The sequence below is a fragment of the Pongo pygmaeus genome, chromosome 22 (genome assembly GCF_028885625.2).
Source record: "Pongo pygmaeus isolate AG05252 chromosome 22, NHGRI_mPonPyg2-v2.0_pri, whole genome shotgun sequence".
Lineage (NCBI taxonomy): Eukaryota > Metazoa > Chordata > Mammalia > Primates > Hominidae > Pongo > Pongo pygmaeus.
The window spans coordinates 25,593,885-25,607,482 of NC_072395.2; the positions used below are offsets into that span (position 1 = coordinate 25,593,885).

The 13,598-nt window shown below is 40.3% G+C and overlaps 1 protein-coding gene across 5 annotated transcripts in view; it reads right to left on the reverse strand.

The window, feature by feature from the left end:
• LOC129022338 (POTE ankyrin domain family member J-like) overlaps positions 1–13,598 on the reverse strand; it is a 90,337-nt gene that overhangs the window by 48,115 nt on the left and 28,624 nt on the right. For all 5 annotated transcript variants that reach the window (XM_054468450.2, XM_054468449.2, XM_054468453.2 and 2 more), the window contains 2 exons: positions 3,665–3,831; positions 1,268–1,381 (listed from right to left, as the gene is read on the reverse strand). The gene's annotated coding sequence lies outside the window, so the exon portion shown is untranslated. The remainder of the gene's footprint in view (positions 1–1,267; positions 1,382–3,664; positions 3,832–13,598) is intronic.

Below are 13,598 nucleotides of genomic sequence, written 5' to 3' on the forward strand. Positions count from 1 at the left end.
TTCAGGACATAGGCATGGGCAAGGACTTCATGTCTAAAACACCAAAAGCAATGGCAACAAAAGCCAAAATTGACAAATGGGATCTAATTAAACTAAAGAGCTTCTGCACAGCAAAGGAAACTACCATCAGAGTGAACAGGCAACCTACAAAATGGGAGAAAATTTTCGCAACCTACTCATCTGACAAAGGGCTAATATCCAGAATCTACAATGAACTCCAACAAATTTACAAGAAAAAAACAAACAACCCCATCAAAAAGTGGGCGAAGGACATGAACAGACACTTCTCAAAAGAAGACATTTATGCAGCCAAAAGACACATGAAAAAATGCTCACCATCACTGGCCATCAGAGAAATGCAAATCAAAACCACAATGAGATACCATCTCACACCAGTTAGAATGGCAATCATTAAAAAGTCAGGAAACAACAGGTGCTGGAGAGGATGTGGAGAAATAGGAACACTTTTACACTGTTGGTGGGACTGTAAACTAGTTCAACCCTTGTGGAAGTCAGTGTGGCGATTCCTCAGGGATCTAGAACTAGAAATTCCATTCGACCCAGCCATCCCATTACTGGGTATATACCCAAAGGACTATAAATCATGCTTCTATGAAGACACATGCACACGTATGTTTATTGCCGCATTATTCACAATAGCAAAGACTTGGAACCAACCCAAATGTCCAACAATGATAGACTGGATTAAGAAAATGTGGCACATCTACACCATGGAATACTATGCAGCCATAAGAAATGATGAGTTCATGTCCTTTGTAGGGACATGGATGAAATTGGAAATCATCATTCTCAGTAAACTATCGCAAGAACAAAAAACCAAACACCGCATATTCTCACTCATAGGTGGGAATTGAACAATGAGAACACATGGACACAGGAAGGGGAACATCACACTTCAGGGACTGTTGTGGGTTGGGGGGAGGGGGGAGGGATAACATTGGGAGATATACCTGATGCTGGATGACGAGTTGGTGGGTGCAGTGCACCAGCATGGCACATGTATACATATGTAACTTACCTGCACATTGGGCACATGTACCATAAAACCTAAAGTATAATAATAATAATAATAATAATAATTACAATAAAAGAAAAAAAAATAAAAAAAAAATAAATTTAGGCACTAGAGCTGCATTTCTCAATAAAAAAAAAAAATAAAAAAAAAAAAATAAAAAAAAAAAATTATCTGCCTTCCCATGTTTTATGAAGCGCTATTCACAATATAGAAGATATGGAATGAACCTACCTATCCAACCACACATCAAGAGATGAAGACACTGCAGTATATCTGCACAATGCAATAATACTCTTCATCCTTAACAAAATAATGTAATTTTCATTTGGAGCCATATGGATGAACCTGGAAAATATATTGTTAAATAAAATAAGCCTGGCATAGAAAAACAAGCAAATTCATCTCACTTATATGGAATCCAAAAAACTTTGCCTTCAATAAGTAAAAGGTACAGTAGTGGCTTTCCGAAGACAGGGGAAGGAGGACATGGAAGGATTGGTTATGGAAACAAAGTTGCAGTTAGTTGGAACAAATACATTCTTGCATTCTATACCACAGCTGAGTGACTCTGGTTAACAAAATAGTACATTTTTCAATAAAGCTAGAAGGGAGCAGTTTGAATGTTATCACAACAGAGAAATAATACCTGTATGAGAACAGATACAGCAAGTACCCTGATTTGATCATTACTAAAAATATACATGTACCAAAATGTCCCAGAGGAAAAACAGTCCCAGCATACTCTCTAATTATATACTTTATTACGCACAGAAATATAAGAAATGTGAATACACAATGCTAATGATCACATGGAAATGGCCCTGAATGTCTAAGGAATCCTGAGAAATAGAAACTAAGATGGAGGACTCACAATCCCTGATATGCCGCAGTGCTCCAGCCTGGGTAAGAGAATGAAACTCTGTCTCAAAAAAAAGAATTGTTAGAAAATTTGAGGGAATCATAGAAGTGATAAATTGTTGTTACCAAACATGTACACAGAAAAAAGCAATACTAAGTAGCATAAAAATACATATCTGAACTCATATTGAGCAAAAAACTTGAACAGAGTTATCTGCAAAGATGACATAAAACTAATAGGTAAGAGAAAAGGTCCTCAACATCACTATTCATCAAAAAAAAGTACTTCAAAACCACACTCAGATGTCATTTCACTCTTATTGAAATGAATGTTACTAAAAAGATTAAAAAATTTTTTTTGAGACATGGACTCTGTCACTCAGGCTGGAATGCAGTGGCATGATCATGGCTCACTGCAGCCTTGACCTCTCCCGCACAAGTGATCCTCCCACCTCTGCCTCCTGAATAGCTGGAACTACAGGCACACTCCACCATGTCTGGCTAATTTATTTGTATTCTTTTGTAGAAATGAAGTTTTGCCACATTGCCTAGGCTGGTCTCAAATTGTTTGGCTCAAGTGATCTTCCCACCTTGGCCTCCCAAAGTGCTTGGATTACAGGCATGAACCATCAAGCCTGGCCATAATAAAACATGCATGGCTACATCAAAGTGAAAAGTTTTTGCAAGGAAAAGGAAACAATGAGCCCAAAGAGGAAGGCTGGGAGAACAAATCACATATCTGCTAATGGGTGTTGTTACGGAAAATATGCAACACATTAATAGTACTAAGTAGCAACAACAAAAAAATGATCCATCCAAAACTGAGCAGGGAACCTGAACAGACATTTCTGCAAAGAAGACATTAAACCACATGGAAGGGAGCTTCCTCCACAGTCAGGTGGCCGTGACTAGAGGCAGACACTGTGGGGGGTGGGGGGTGTTGAGAAAAGTGACCCCTATGTCTCGATGGCTGGGAAACAAATGTAAAAATTCAGTAGACCACGTGCAGTAGTTCATGCCTGTAATCCCGGCACTTTGGGAAGCCGAGGCGAGAGGATTGCTTTGAGCTCAGAAGTTTGAGACCAGCCTGGGCAATATGGCAAAACTCTGCCTCTACCAAAAATAAAAGAAAAACAAAATTCAGCAGACCAGGCACAGTAGTTCACGCCTGTAATCCCAGCACTTAGGGAAGCTGAAGTGGGGGGATTGCTTTGAGCTCAGAAGTTCAAAATAAGCCTGGGCAACATGGCAAAACCCCATGGCCACCAAAAATATGAAAAAAAAAATAGCTGGACATGGTGGCACAAGCCCAGCTAATGGGGAGGCTGAGGCTGGAGAATCCCTTGAGCCCAGAAAGTGGAGGCTGCAGTGACCTGAGGTCTGCCACTGCACTCCAGGATGGGCAACAGGGCCAGACCCTATCTCCAAAAAAATAAAAACAATTAAAAAATCAGCAAACCCTGGAGGTGGCTGGGATCCTTTCCTTCCACCTGAGGCTTGGATGCAAGGCAGCCAAACTAGGGCCTGGCCCCAAAACCCCACCTGGGCCGGGCTTCCCCTTCCTCCCACAGCCAGAGCTTTCCTCTTTCTCCATCTACATGGGGAGTCTCCCTCAGAAACAGCCCTAAAGCCTCCTACACGTTCCAACCTCAAAAGCCCTCAGGGAATGAGTACTACTATAAAATTCACACTAAGATGGAAAGAGAGAAAAAAGGAGAACCCATCAGGAATACATAGAACATTCCAGAAAACAAAAGCTTCTGTACTCACCACGATGGAAGAACTCCCCGAAGAAGCCAGCCGCAGAGAAGCCACACCAAATCTCTGTCCTCAGCCGTCAGCACCACGGACAGGAGGTGTTTTTCCCCAGGACGCAGCCTCAAGTTATCCCGAAGCTGCTGCGGCACACGGTGGCTCCTGAGAACACCTTAGCTCTTCTGGTTTAACACAGACAAATCAATAAATGTGATATATCACATAAACAGAATTAAAAGCAAAGTCACATAATCATCTCAATAGACACAGAAAAGGCATTTGACAAAATCCAGCATCCATTTATAATTAAAAACCTCAGCAAAAAATGCATAGAAGGGACATAGCTTCAGGTAATAAAAACCATCTGTGACAAACCCACAGCCAACATAATACTAAATGGGGAACAGTTAGAAGCATTTCCTCTGAGAACTGGAACAATAAATACAAGGATGCCCACTCTCACCACTTCTATTCAACATAGCACTGACAGGCCCAGCCAGAGCAATCGAATGAGAGAAAGAAATAAAGGGCATCCAGATCGGTAAAGAGGAAGTCAAATTGTCACTGTTTGCTGATGATATGATTGTATACCTAGAACACCCTCAAGACTCCTCCAAAAAGCTCCTAAAACTGATAAATAATTTCGGCAAAAATTCAGGATACAAAATTAATGTACCCAAATCAATAGATCTGCTATACACCAACAATGTTCAAGCTGAGAATCAGATCAAGAATTCAACCCCTTTTACAATAGCTGCAAAAAAATAAAACAAAATACTTAGGAATATACCTAACATGGAAGTAAAAGACCTCTACAAGAAAAACTACAAAACACTGCTGAAAGAAATCACTGATGACACAAACAAATGGAAACACCTCTCATGCTCATGGATGGGTAAAATCAATATTGTAAAAATGACCTTAATGCCAAAAGCAATTTACAAATTCAAAACAATTTCCATCAAAATATCACCATCATTCTTCACAGAACTAAAAAAGATAATTTGAAAATTCATATGGAACCAAAAAACAGCCCGCATAGCCAAAGCAAGACTAAGCAGAAAGAACAAATCTGGAGGCATTACATTACCTGGCTTCAATCTATACTACAAGGCCATAGTCAGCAAAACAGCATGATACTGGTATAAAAATAGGCACATAGACCAATGAAACACAATAGAGAACCCAGAAATAAACCCAAATACTTACAGTCAACTGATCTTTAACAAAGCAAACAAAAACATAAAGTGGGGAAAGGACACCCTACTCAACATATGGTGCTTGGATAATTGGCAAGCCACATGCCAAAAAATGAAACTGGATCCCCATCTCTTACCTTATACAAAAGTCAACTTAAATCTGAGACCTGAAACCATAAAAATTCTAGAAGATAACACTGGAAAAATCCTTCTACACACTGGCTTAGGCAGAGACTTCATGACCAAGAAGCCAAAAGCAAGTGCAACAATAAAATGAAGATAAACAGGTGAGATTTAATTAAACCAAAAAGTTTCAGCACAGCAAAAGAAACAATTAGCAGAGTAAACAGACAACCCACAGAATGGGAGAAAATCTTCACAATCTATACATCTGAGAAAGGACTAATATCCAGAATCTACAAATAACTCAGCAGAAAAAAAACCAATCCCTTCAAATAATGAATGGGCTAAGGACTTAAGTAGACAATTCTCAAAAGAAGATATAAAAATGGCCAACAAACATGAAAAAACGCTCATCATCACTAATGATCAGGGAAATGCAAATCAAAACCACAATGCCATGCCACCTTACTCCTGGCAAGAATGGCCATAATCAAAACATCAAAAAATAATAAATGTGGGTGGAAATATGGTGAAAAAAGAACACTTTTACACCGCTGGTGGGAATGTAAACTAGTACAACCACTATGGTAAACTGTGTGGAAATTTCTTAAAGAACTAAAAGTAGAACTACCATTTAATCCAGCAATTCCATTACTGGCTATCTACCCAGCGGAAAAGAAGTCATTATGTGAAAAAGATACTTGTACACGCATGTTTATAGCAGCACAATTCACAACTGCAAAAATATGTAACCAGCCCAAATGCCCATCAATCAATGAGATTAAGAAATTATTATATATATTATAGATATAATACACACACACACCCACACACACACACACACACTCCATGGAATACTATTCAGTCATAAAAAGGAAAAAAATAATGGCATTCACAGCAAGATGAGATCGCAGAGTACTATTCTAAGTGAATTAACTTAAGAATGGAAAACCAAACACAGTATGCTCTCACCCGCAAGTGGAAGCTAAGCAATGAGGATGCAAAGGCATTAGAATACTACAATGGACTTTGGGGACTTGGGGGAAAGGGTTGGAGGCGAGTGAGGAATAAAAGACTACAAATTGGATACAGTGTATTCTGCTCAGGTGTCGGGTGCACCAAAATCTCACTAATCACCTCTAAAGTACTTACTCATATAATCAAACACCACCTGTTCCCCAAAAACCTATGGAAATAAAAAAATACAATAAAAAGAAGGTTTTGTGTATCTGTGTATGCATCACATATTTTTTAACTTTTTTCACAAGTTCATTGAGATATAATTTATAAAGTATTTAAAGGGGAGGAGCCAAGATGGCCGAATAGGAACAGCTCCGGTCTACAGCTCCCAGCGCGAGCGACGCAGAAGACGGGAGATTTCTGCATTTCCATCTGAGGTACCGTGTTCATCTCACTAGGGAGTGCCAGACAGTGGGCGCAGGTCAGTGGGTGAGTGCACCGTGCGCCAGCCGAAGCAGGGGCGAGGCATTGCCTCACTCGGGAAGCGCAAGGGGTCAGGGAGTTCCCTTTCCAGGGGTGACAGATGGCACCTGGAAAATCGGGCCACTCCCACCCGAATACTGTGCTTTTCCAACGGGCTTAGGAAACGGTGCCCCAGGAGAGTACAGCCCGCACCTGGCTCAGAGGGTCCTACGCCCACGGAGTCTCGCTGATTGCTAGCACAGCAGTCTGAGACCAAACAGCAAGGCGGCAGCCAGGCTGGGGGAGGGGCGCCCGCCATTGCCCAGGCTCGCTTAGGTAAACAAAGCAGCCTGGAAGCTTGAACTGGGTGGAGCCCACCACAGCTCAAGGAGGCCTGCCTGCCTCTGTAGGCTCCACCTCTGGGGACAGGGCACAGACAAACAAAAAGACAGCAGTAACCTCTGCAGACTTAAATGTCCCTGTCTGACAGCTTTGAGGAGAGCAGTGGTTCTCCCAGCACGCAACTGGAGATCTGAGAACGGGCTGACTGCCTCCTCAAGTGGGTCCCTGACCCCTGACCCCCGAGCAGCCTAACTGGGAGGCACCCCCCAGCAGGGGCAGACTGACACCTCACACGGCCGGCCAGGTACTCCAACAGACCTGCAGCTGAGGGTCCTGTCTGTTAGAAGGAAAACCAACAGAAAGGACATCCACACCAAAAACCCATCTGTACATCACCATCATCAAAGACCAAAAGTAGATAAAACCACAAAGATGGGGAAAAAACAGAGCAGAAAAACTGGAAACTCTAAAAAGCAGAGTACCTCTCCTCCTCCAAAGGAACGCAGTTCCTCACCAGCAACGGAACAAAGCTGGATGGAGAATGACTTTGACGAGCTGAGAGAAGAAGGCTTCAGACGATCAAATTACTCCGAGCTACGGGAGGATATTCAAACCAAAGGCAAAGAAGTTGAAAACTTTGAAAAAAATGTAGAAGAATGTATAACTAGAATAACCAATACAGAGAAGTGCTTAAAGGAGCTGATGGAGCTGAAAACCAAGGCTCGAGAACTACGTGAAGAATGCAGAAGCCTCAGGAGCCGATGCGATCAAATGGAAGAAAGGGTATCAGCCCTGGAAGATGAAATGAATGAAATGAAGCGAGAAGGGAAGTTTAGAGAAAAAAGAATAAAAAGAAACGAGCAAAGCCTCCAAGAAATGTGGGACTATGTGAAAAGACCAAATCTACGTCTGATTGGTGTACCTGAAAGTGACGGGGAGAATGGAAACAAGTTGGAAAACACTGCAGGATATTATCCAGGAGAACTTCCCCAATCTAGCAAGGCAGGCCAACATTCACATTCAGATTCAGGAAATACAGAGAACGCCACAAAGATACTCCTCGAGAAGAGCAACTCCAAGACACATAATTGTCAGATTCACCAAAGTTGAAATGAAGGAAAAAATGTTAAGGGCAGCCAGAGAGAAAGGTCGGGTTACCATCAAAGGGAAGCCCATCAGACTAACAGCGGATCTCTCAGCAGAAACCCTACAAGCCAGAAGAGAGTGGGGGCCAATATTCAACATTCTTAAAGAAAAGAATTTTCAACCCAGAATTTCATATCCTGCCAAACTAAGCTTCATAAGTGAAGGAGAAATAAAATACTTTACAGACAAGCAAATGCTGAGAGATTTTGTCACCACCAGGCCTGCCCTAAAAGAGCTCCTGAAGGAAGCGCTAAACATGGAAAGGCACAACCGGTACCAGCCACTGCAAAATCATACCGAAATGTAAAGACCATCGAGACTAGGAAGAGACTGCATCAACTAATGAGCAAAATAACCAGCTCACATCATAATGACAGGATCAAATTCACACATAACAATATTAACTTTAAATGTAAATGGACTAAATGCTCCAATTAAAAGACACAGACTGGCAAACTGGATAAAGACTCAAGACCCATCAGTGTGCTGTATTCAGGAAACCCATCTCACGTGCAGAGACACACATAGGCTCAAAATAAAAGGATGGAGGAAGATCTACCAAGCAAATGGAAAATAAAAAAAGGCAGAGATTGCAATCCTAGTCTCTGATAAAACAGACTTTAAACCAACAAAGATCAAAAGAGACAAAGAAGGCCATTACATAATGGTAAAGGGATTAATTCAACAAGAAGAGCTAACTATCCCAAATATATATGCACCCAATACAGGAGCACCCAGATTCATAAAGCAAGTCCTGAGTGACCTACAAAGAGACTTAGACTCCCACACATTAATAATGGGAGACTTTAACACCCCACTGTCAACATTAGACAGATCAACGAGACAGAAAGTCAACAAGGATACCCAGGAATTGAACTCAGCTCTGCACCAAGCGGACCTAATAGACATCTACAGAACTCTCCACCCCAAATCAACAGAATATACATTTTTTTCAGCACCACACCACACCTATTCCAAAACTGACCATATACTTGGAAGTAAAGCTCTCCTCAATAAATGTAAAAGAACAGAAATTATAACAAACTATCTCTCAGATCACAGTGCAATCAAGCTAGAACTCAGGATTAAGAATCTCACTCAAAACCGCTCAACTACGTGGAAACTGAACAACCTGCTCCTGAATGACTACTGGGTACATAACGAAATGAAGGCAGAAATAAAGAGGTTCTTTGAAACCAGCGAGAACCAAGACACAACATACCAGAATCTCTGGGATGCATTCAAAGCAGTGTGTAGAGGGAAATTTATAGCACTAAATGCCCACAAGAGAAAGCAGGAAAGATCCAAAATTGGCACCCTAACATCACAATTAAAAGAACTAGAAAAGCAAGAGCAAACACATTCAAAAGCTAGCAGAAGGCAAGAAATAACTAAAATCAGAGCAGAACTGAAGGAAATAGAGACACAAAAAACCCTTCAAAAAATCAATGAATCCAGGAGCTGGTTTTTTGAAAGGATCAACAAAATTGATAGACCGCTAGCAAGATTAATAAAGAAAAAGAGAAGAATCAAATAGATGCAATAAAAAATGATAAAGGGGATATCACCACCGATCCCACAGAAATACAAACTACCATCAGAGAATATTACAAACACCTCTATGCAAATAAACTAGAAAATCTAGAAGAAATGGATAAATTCCTCAACACATACACCCTCCCAAGACTAAACCAGGAAGAAGTTGAATCTCTGAATAGACCAATAACAGGAGCTGAAATTGTGACAATAATCAATAGCTTACCAACCAAAAAAAGTCCAGGACCAGATGGGTTCACAGCCGAATTCTACCAGAGGTACAAGGAGGAGCTGGTACCATTCCTTCTGAAACTATTCCAATCAATAGAAAAAGAGGGAATCCTCCCTAACTCATTTTATGAGGCCAGCATCATCCTGATACCAAAGCCTGGCAGAGACACAACAAAAAAAGAGAATTTTAGACCAATATCCTTGATGAACATTGATGCAAAAATCCTCAATAAAATACTGGCAAACGGAATCCAGCAGCACATCAAAAAGCTTATCCACCATGATCAAGTGGGCTTCATCCCTGGGATGCAAGGCTGGTTCAATATATGCAAATCAATAAATGTAATCCAGCATATAAACAGAACCAAAGACAAAAACCACATGATTATCTCAATAGATGCAGAAAAGGCCTTTGACAAAATTCAACAACCCTTCATGCTAAAAACTCTCAATAAATTAGGTATTGATGGGACGTATCTCAAAATAATAAGAGCTATCTATGACAAACCCACAGCCAATATCATACTGAATGGGCAAAAACTGGAAGCATTCCCTTTGAAAACTGGCACAAGACAGGGATGCCCTCTCTCACCACTTCTATTCAACATAGTGTTGGAAGTTCTGGCCAGGGCAATTAGGCAGGAGAAGGAAATCAAGGGTATTCAAGTAGGAAAAGAGGAAGTCAAATTGTCCCTGTTTGCAGATGACATGATAGTATATCTAGAAAACCCCATTGTCTCAGCCCAAAATCTCCTTAAGCTGATAAGCAACTTCAGCAAAGTCTCAGGATACAAAATCAATGTACAAAAATCACAAGCATTCTTATACATTAATAACAGACAAACAGAGAGCCAAATCATGAGTGAACTCCCATTCACAATTGCTTCAAAGAGAATAAAATACCTAGGAATCCAACTTACAAGGGATGTGAAGGACCTCTTCAAGAACTACAAACCACTGCTCAAGGAAATAAAAGAGGATACAAACAAATGGAAGAACATTCCATGCTCATGGGTAGGAAGAATCAATATCATGAAAATGGCCATCCTTCCCAAGGTCATTTACAGATTCAATGCCATCCCCATCAAGCTACCAATGACTTTCTTCACAGAATTGGAAAAAACTACTTTAAAGTTCATATGGAACCAAAAAAGAGCCCGCATCGCCAAGTCAATCCTAAGCCAAAAGAACAAAGCTGGAGGCATCACGCTACCTGACTTCAAACTATACTACAAGGCTACAGTAACCAAAACAGCATGGTACTGGTACCAAAACAGAGATATAGATCAATGGAACAGAACAGAGCCATTAGAAATAATGCCACATATCTACAACTATCTGATCTTTGACAAACCTGACAAAAACAAGAAATGGGGAAAGGATTCCCTATTTAATAAATGGTGCTGGGAAAACTGGCTAGCCATATGGAGAAAGCTGAAACTGGATCCCTTCCTTACACCTTATACAAAAATCAATTCAAGATGGATTAAAGACTTAAATGTTAGACCTAAAACCATAAAAACCCTAGAAGAAAACCTAGGCATTACCATTCAGGACATAGGCATGGGCAAGGACTTCATGTCTAAAACACCAAAAGCAATGGCAACAAAAGCCAAAATTGACAAATGGGATCTAATTAAACTAAAGAGCTTCTGCCCAGCAAAGGAAACTACCATCAGAGTGAACAGGCAACCTACAAAATGGGAGAAAATTTTCGCAACCTACTCATCTGACAAAGGGCTAATATCCAGAATCTACAATGAACTCCAACAAATTTACAAGAGAAAAACAAACAACCCCATCAAAAAGTGGGCGAAGGACATGAACAGACACTTCTCAAAAGAAGACATTTATGCAGCCAAAAAACACATGAAAAAATGCTCACCATCACTGACCATCAGAGAAATGCAAATCAAAACCACAATGAGATACCATCTCACACCAGTTAGAATGGCAATCATTAAAAAGTCAGGAAACAACAGGTGCTGGAGAGGATGTGGAGAAATAGGAACACTTTTACACTGTTGGTGTGACTGTAAACTAGTTCAACCCTTGTGGAAGTCAGTGTGGCGATTCCTCAGGGATCTAGAACTAGAAATTCCATTTGACCCAGCCATCCCATTACTGGGTATATACCCAAAGGACTATAAATCATGCTGCTATAAAGACACATGCACACGTATGTTTATTGCCGCATTATTCACAATAGCAAAGACTTGGAACCAACCCAAATGTCCAACAATGATAGACTGGATTAAGAAAATGTGGCACATATACACCATGGAATACTATGCAGCCATAAAAAATGATGAGTTCATGTCCTTTGTAGGGACATGGATGAAATTGGAAATCATCATTCTCAGTAAACTATCGCAAGAACAAAAAACCAAACACCGCATATTCTCACTCATAGGTGGGAATTGAACAATGAGAACACATGGACACAGGAAGGGGAACATCACACTTCGGGGACTGTTGTGGGGTGGGGGGAGGGGGGAGGGATAGCATTGGGAGATATACCTAATGCTTGATGACGAGTTGGTGGGTGCAGCGCACCAGCATGGCACATGTATACATATGTAACTTACCTGCACGTTGCGCACATGTACCATAGAGCCTAAAGTATAATAATAATAATAATAATAATAATAAAAAGAAAAAAAAATAAAGTATTTAATTCACTCATTTAAAGTGTAAACTTCAATTTTTTAGTGTATTAACTGGGTGGATAAACAATCACCACAATATAATTTTAGAACATTTTTATACTCCTTAAAAGAAACCTTGCACCCATTAGCAATCTTTCCTCATTTTCCCCACTCTCCCTTTAAACCCCTCCCAGCCCTAGGCAATCATCATCTACTTCCTAAGGATTTGCCTATTCTGGACATTTCATGTAAATGGAATCATAATAATATATAGTTACTTGGGACTCACTGCTTTCACTTATGTTTTTAAAGTTCATCCTTTTTGAAGCATGTATTAATACCTTTTTTATTGCCAAATACTATTATATTATATGGACAGACCACATTAATCCACTCTGCAATTCATGGACATTTCTGTTGTTTCCTACTTTTTGTTGCTATAAATACTTGTATGCTACTTTTTGTGTAGGCATTTGTTTTAGCTTCTTTTTGGTGTATACACAGGAGTTAATTTACTGAGTCATGTGGTAATTCTATATTTATCCTTTTGAAGAACTGCCAGACTGTTTTAAAGTCTCATCATCGTGTATAAGGGTTTCAATTTCTCATATATTTTTTATCCATTCTTCAGTTGATAAACACTTAGGTTGTTTCTAAGTCATAGCTATTATGAATAATTCTGCAATGAACATGAAATGCAGATCTCTTTGACATATTGATTTTAAGTTCTTTAGACATATATCCAGAAGAGGCATTGATGAATCATAATGTAAATATATTTATAATTTCTTGAGAAAGCTTCATACTATTTTCCAAGATGGTGGTACTAATTTCAATTCTGACCAACAGTGTACAACGGTTTTCTCCACATTCTAATCAACAGTTATCTTCCATCCTTTTTTAATTTTTATTTATTTATTTACTGAGATGAAGTCTTGCTCTGTCACCCAGGCTGGAGTGCAGTGGCACGATCTTGGCTCACTGCAACCTCTACCTCCCAGGTTCAAGCGATTCTTCTGCCTCAGCCTCCCGAGTAGCTGGAATTACAGGTGCGTGCCACCATGCCCAGCTAATTTTTTGTACTTTTAGTAGAGACGGGGATTCACCATGTTGGCCAGGCTGGTCTGGAACTCCTGACCCCAGGCGATCCCACCTGCCTCGGACTCCCAAAGTGCTGAGATTTCCGGTGTGAGCCACCGTGCCCGGCCACATCTTTTTTATAATAGCCTCAGTAACATCTGTGAGGTAATATCTTCGTGGTTTTGACTTCTATTTCTCTGATAATTAGGAATGTTGATGTTT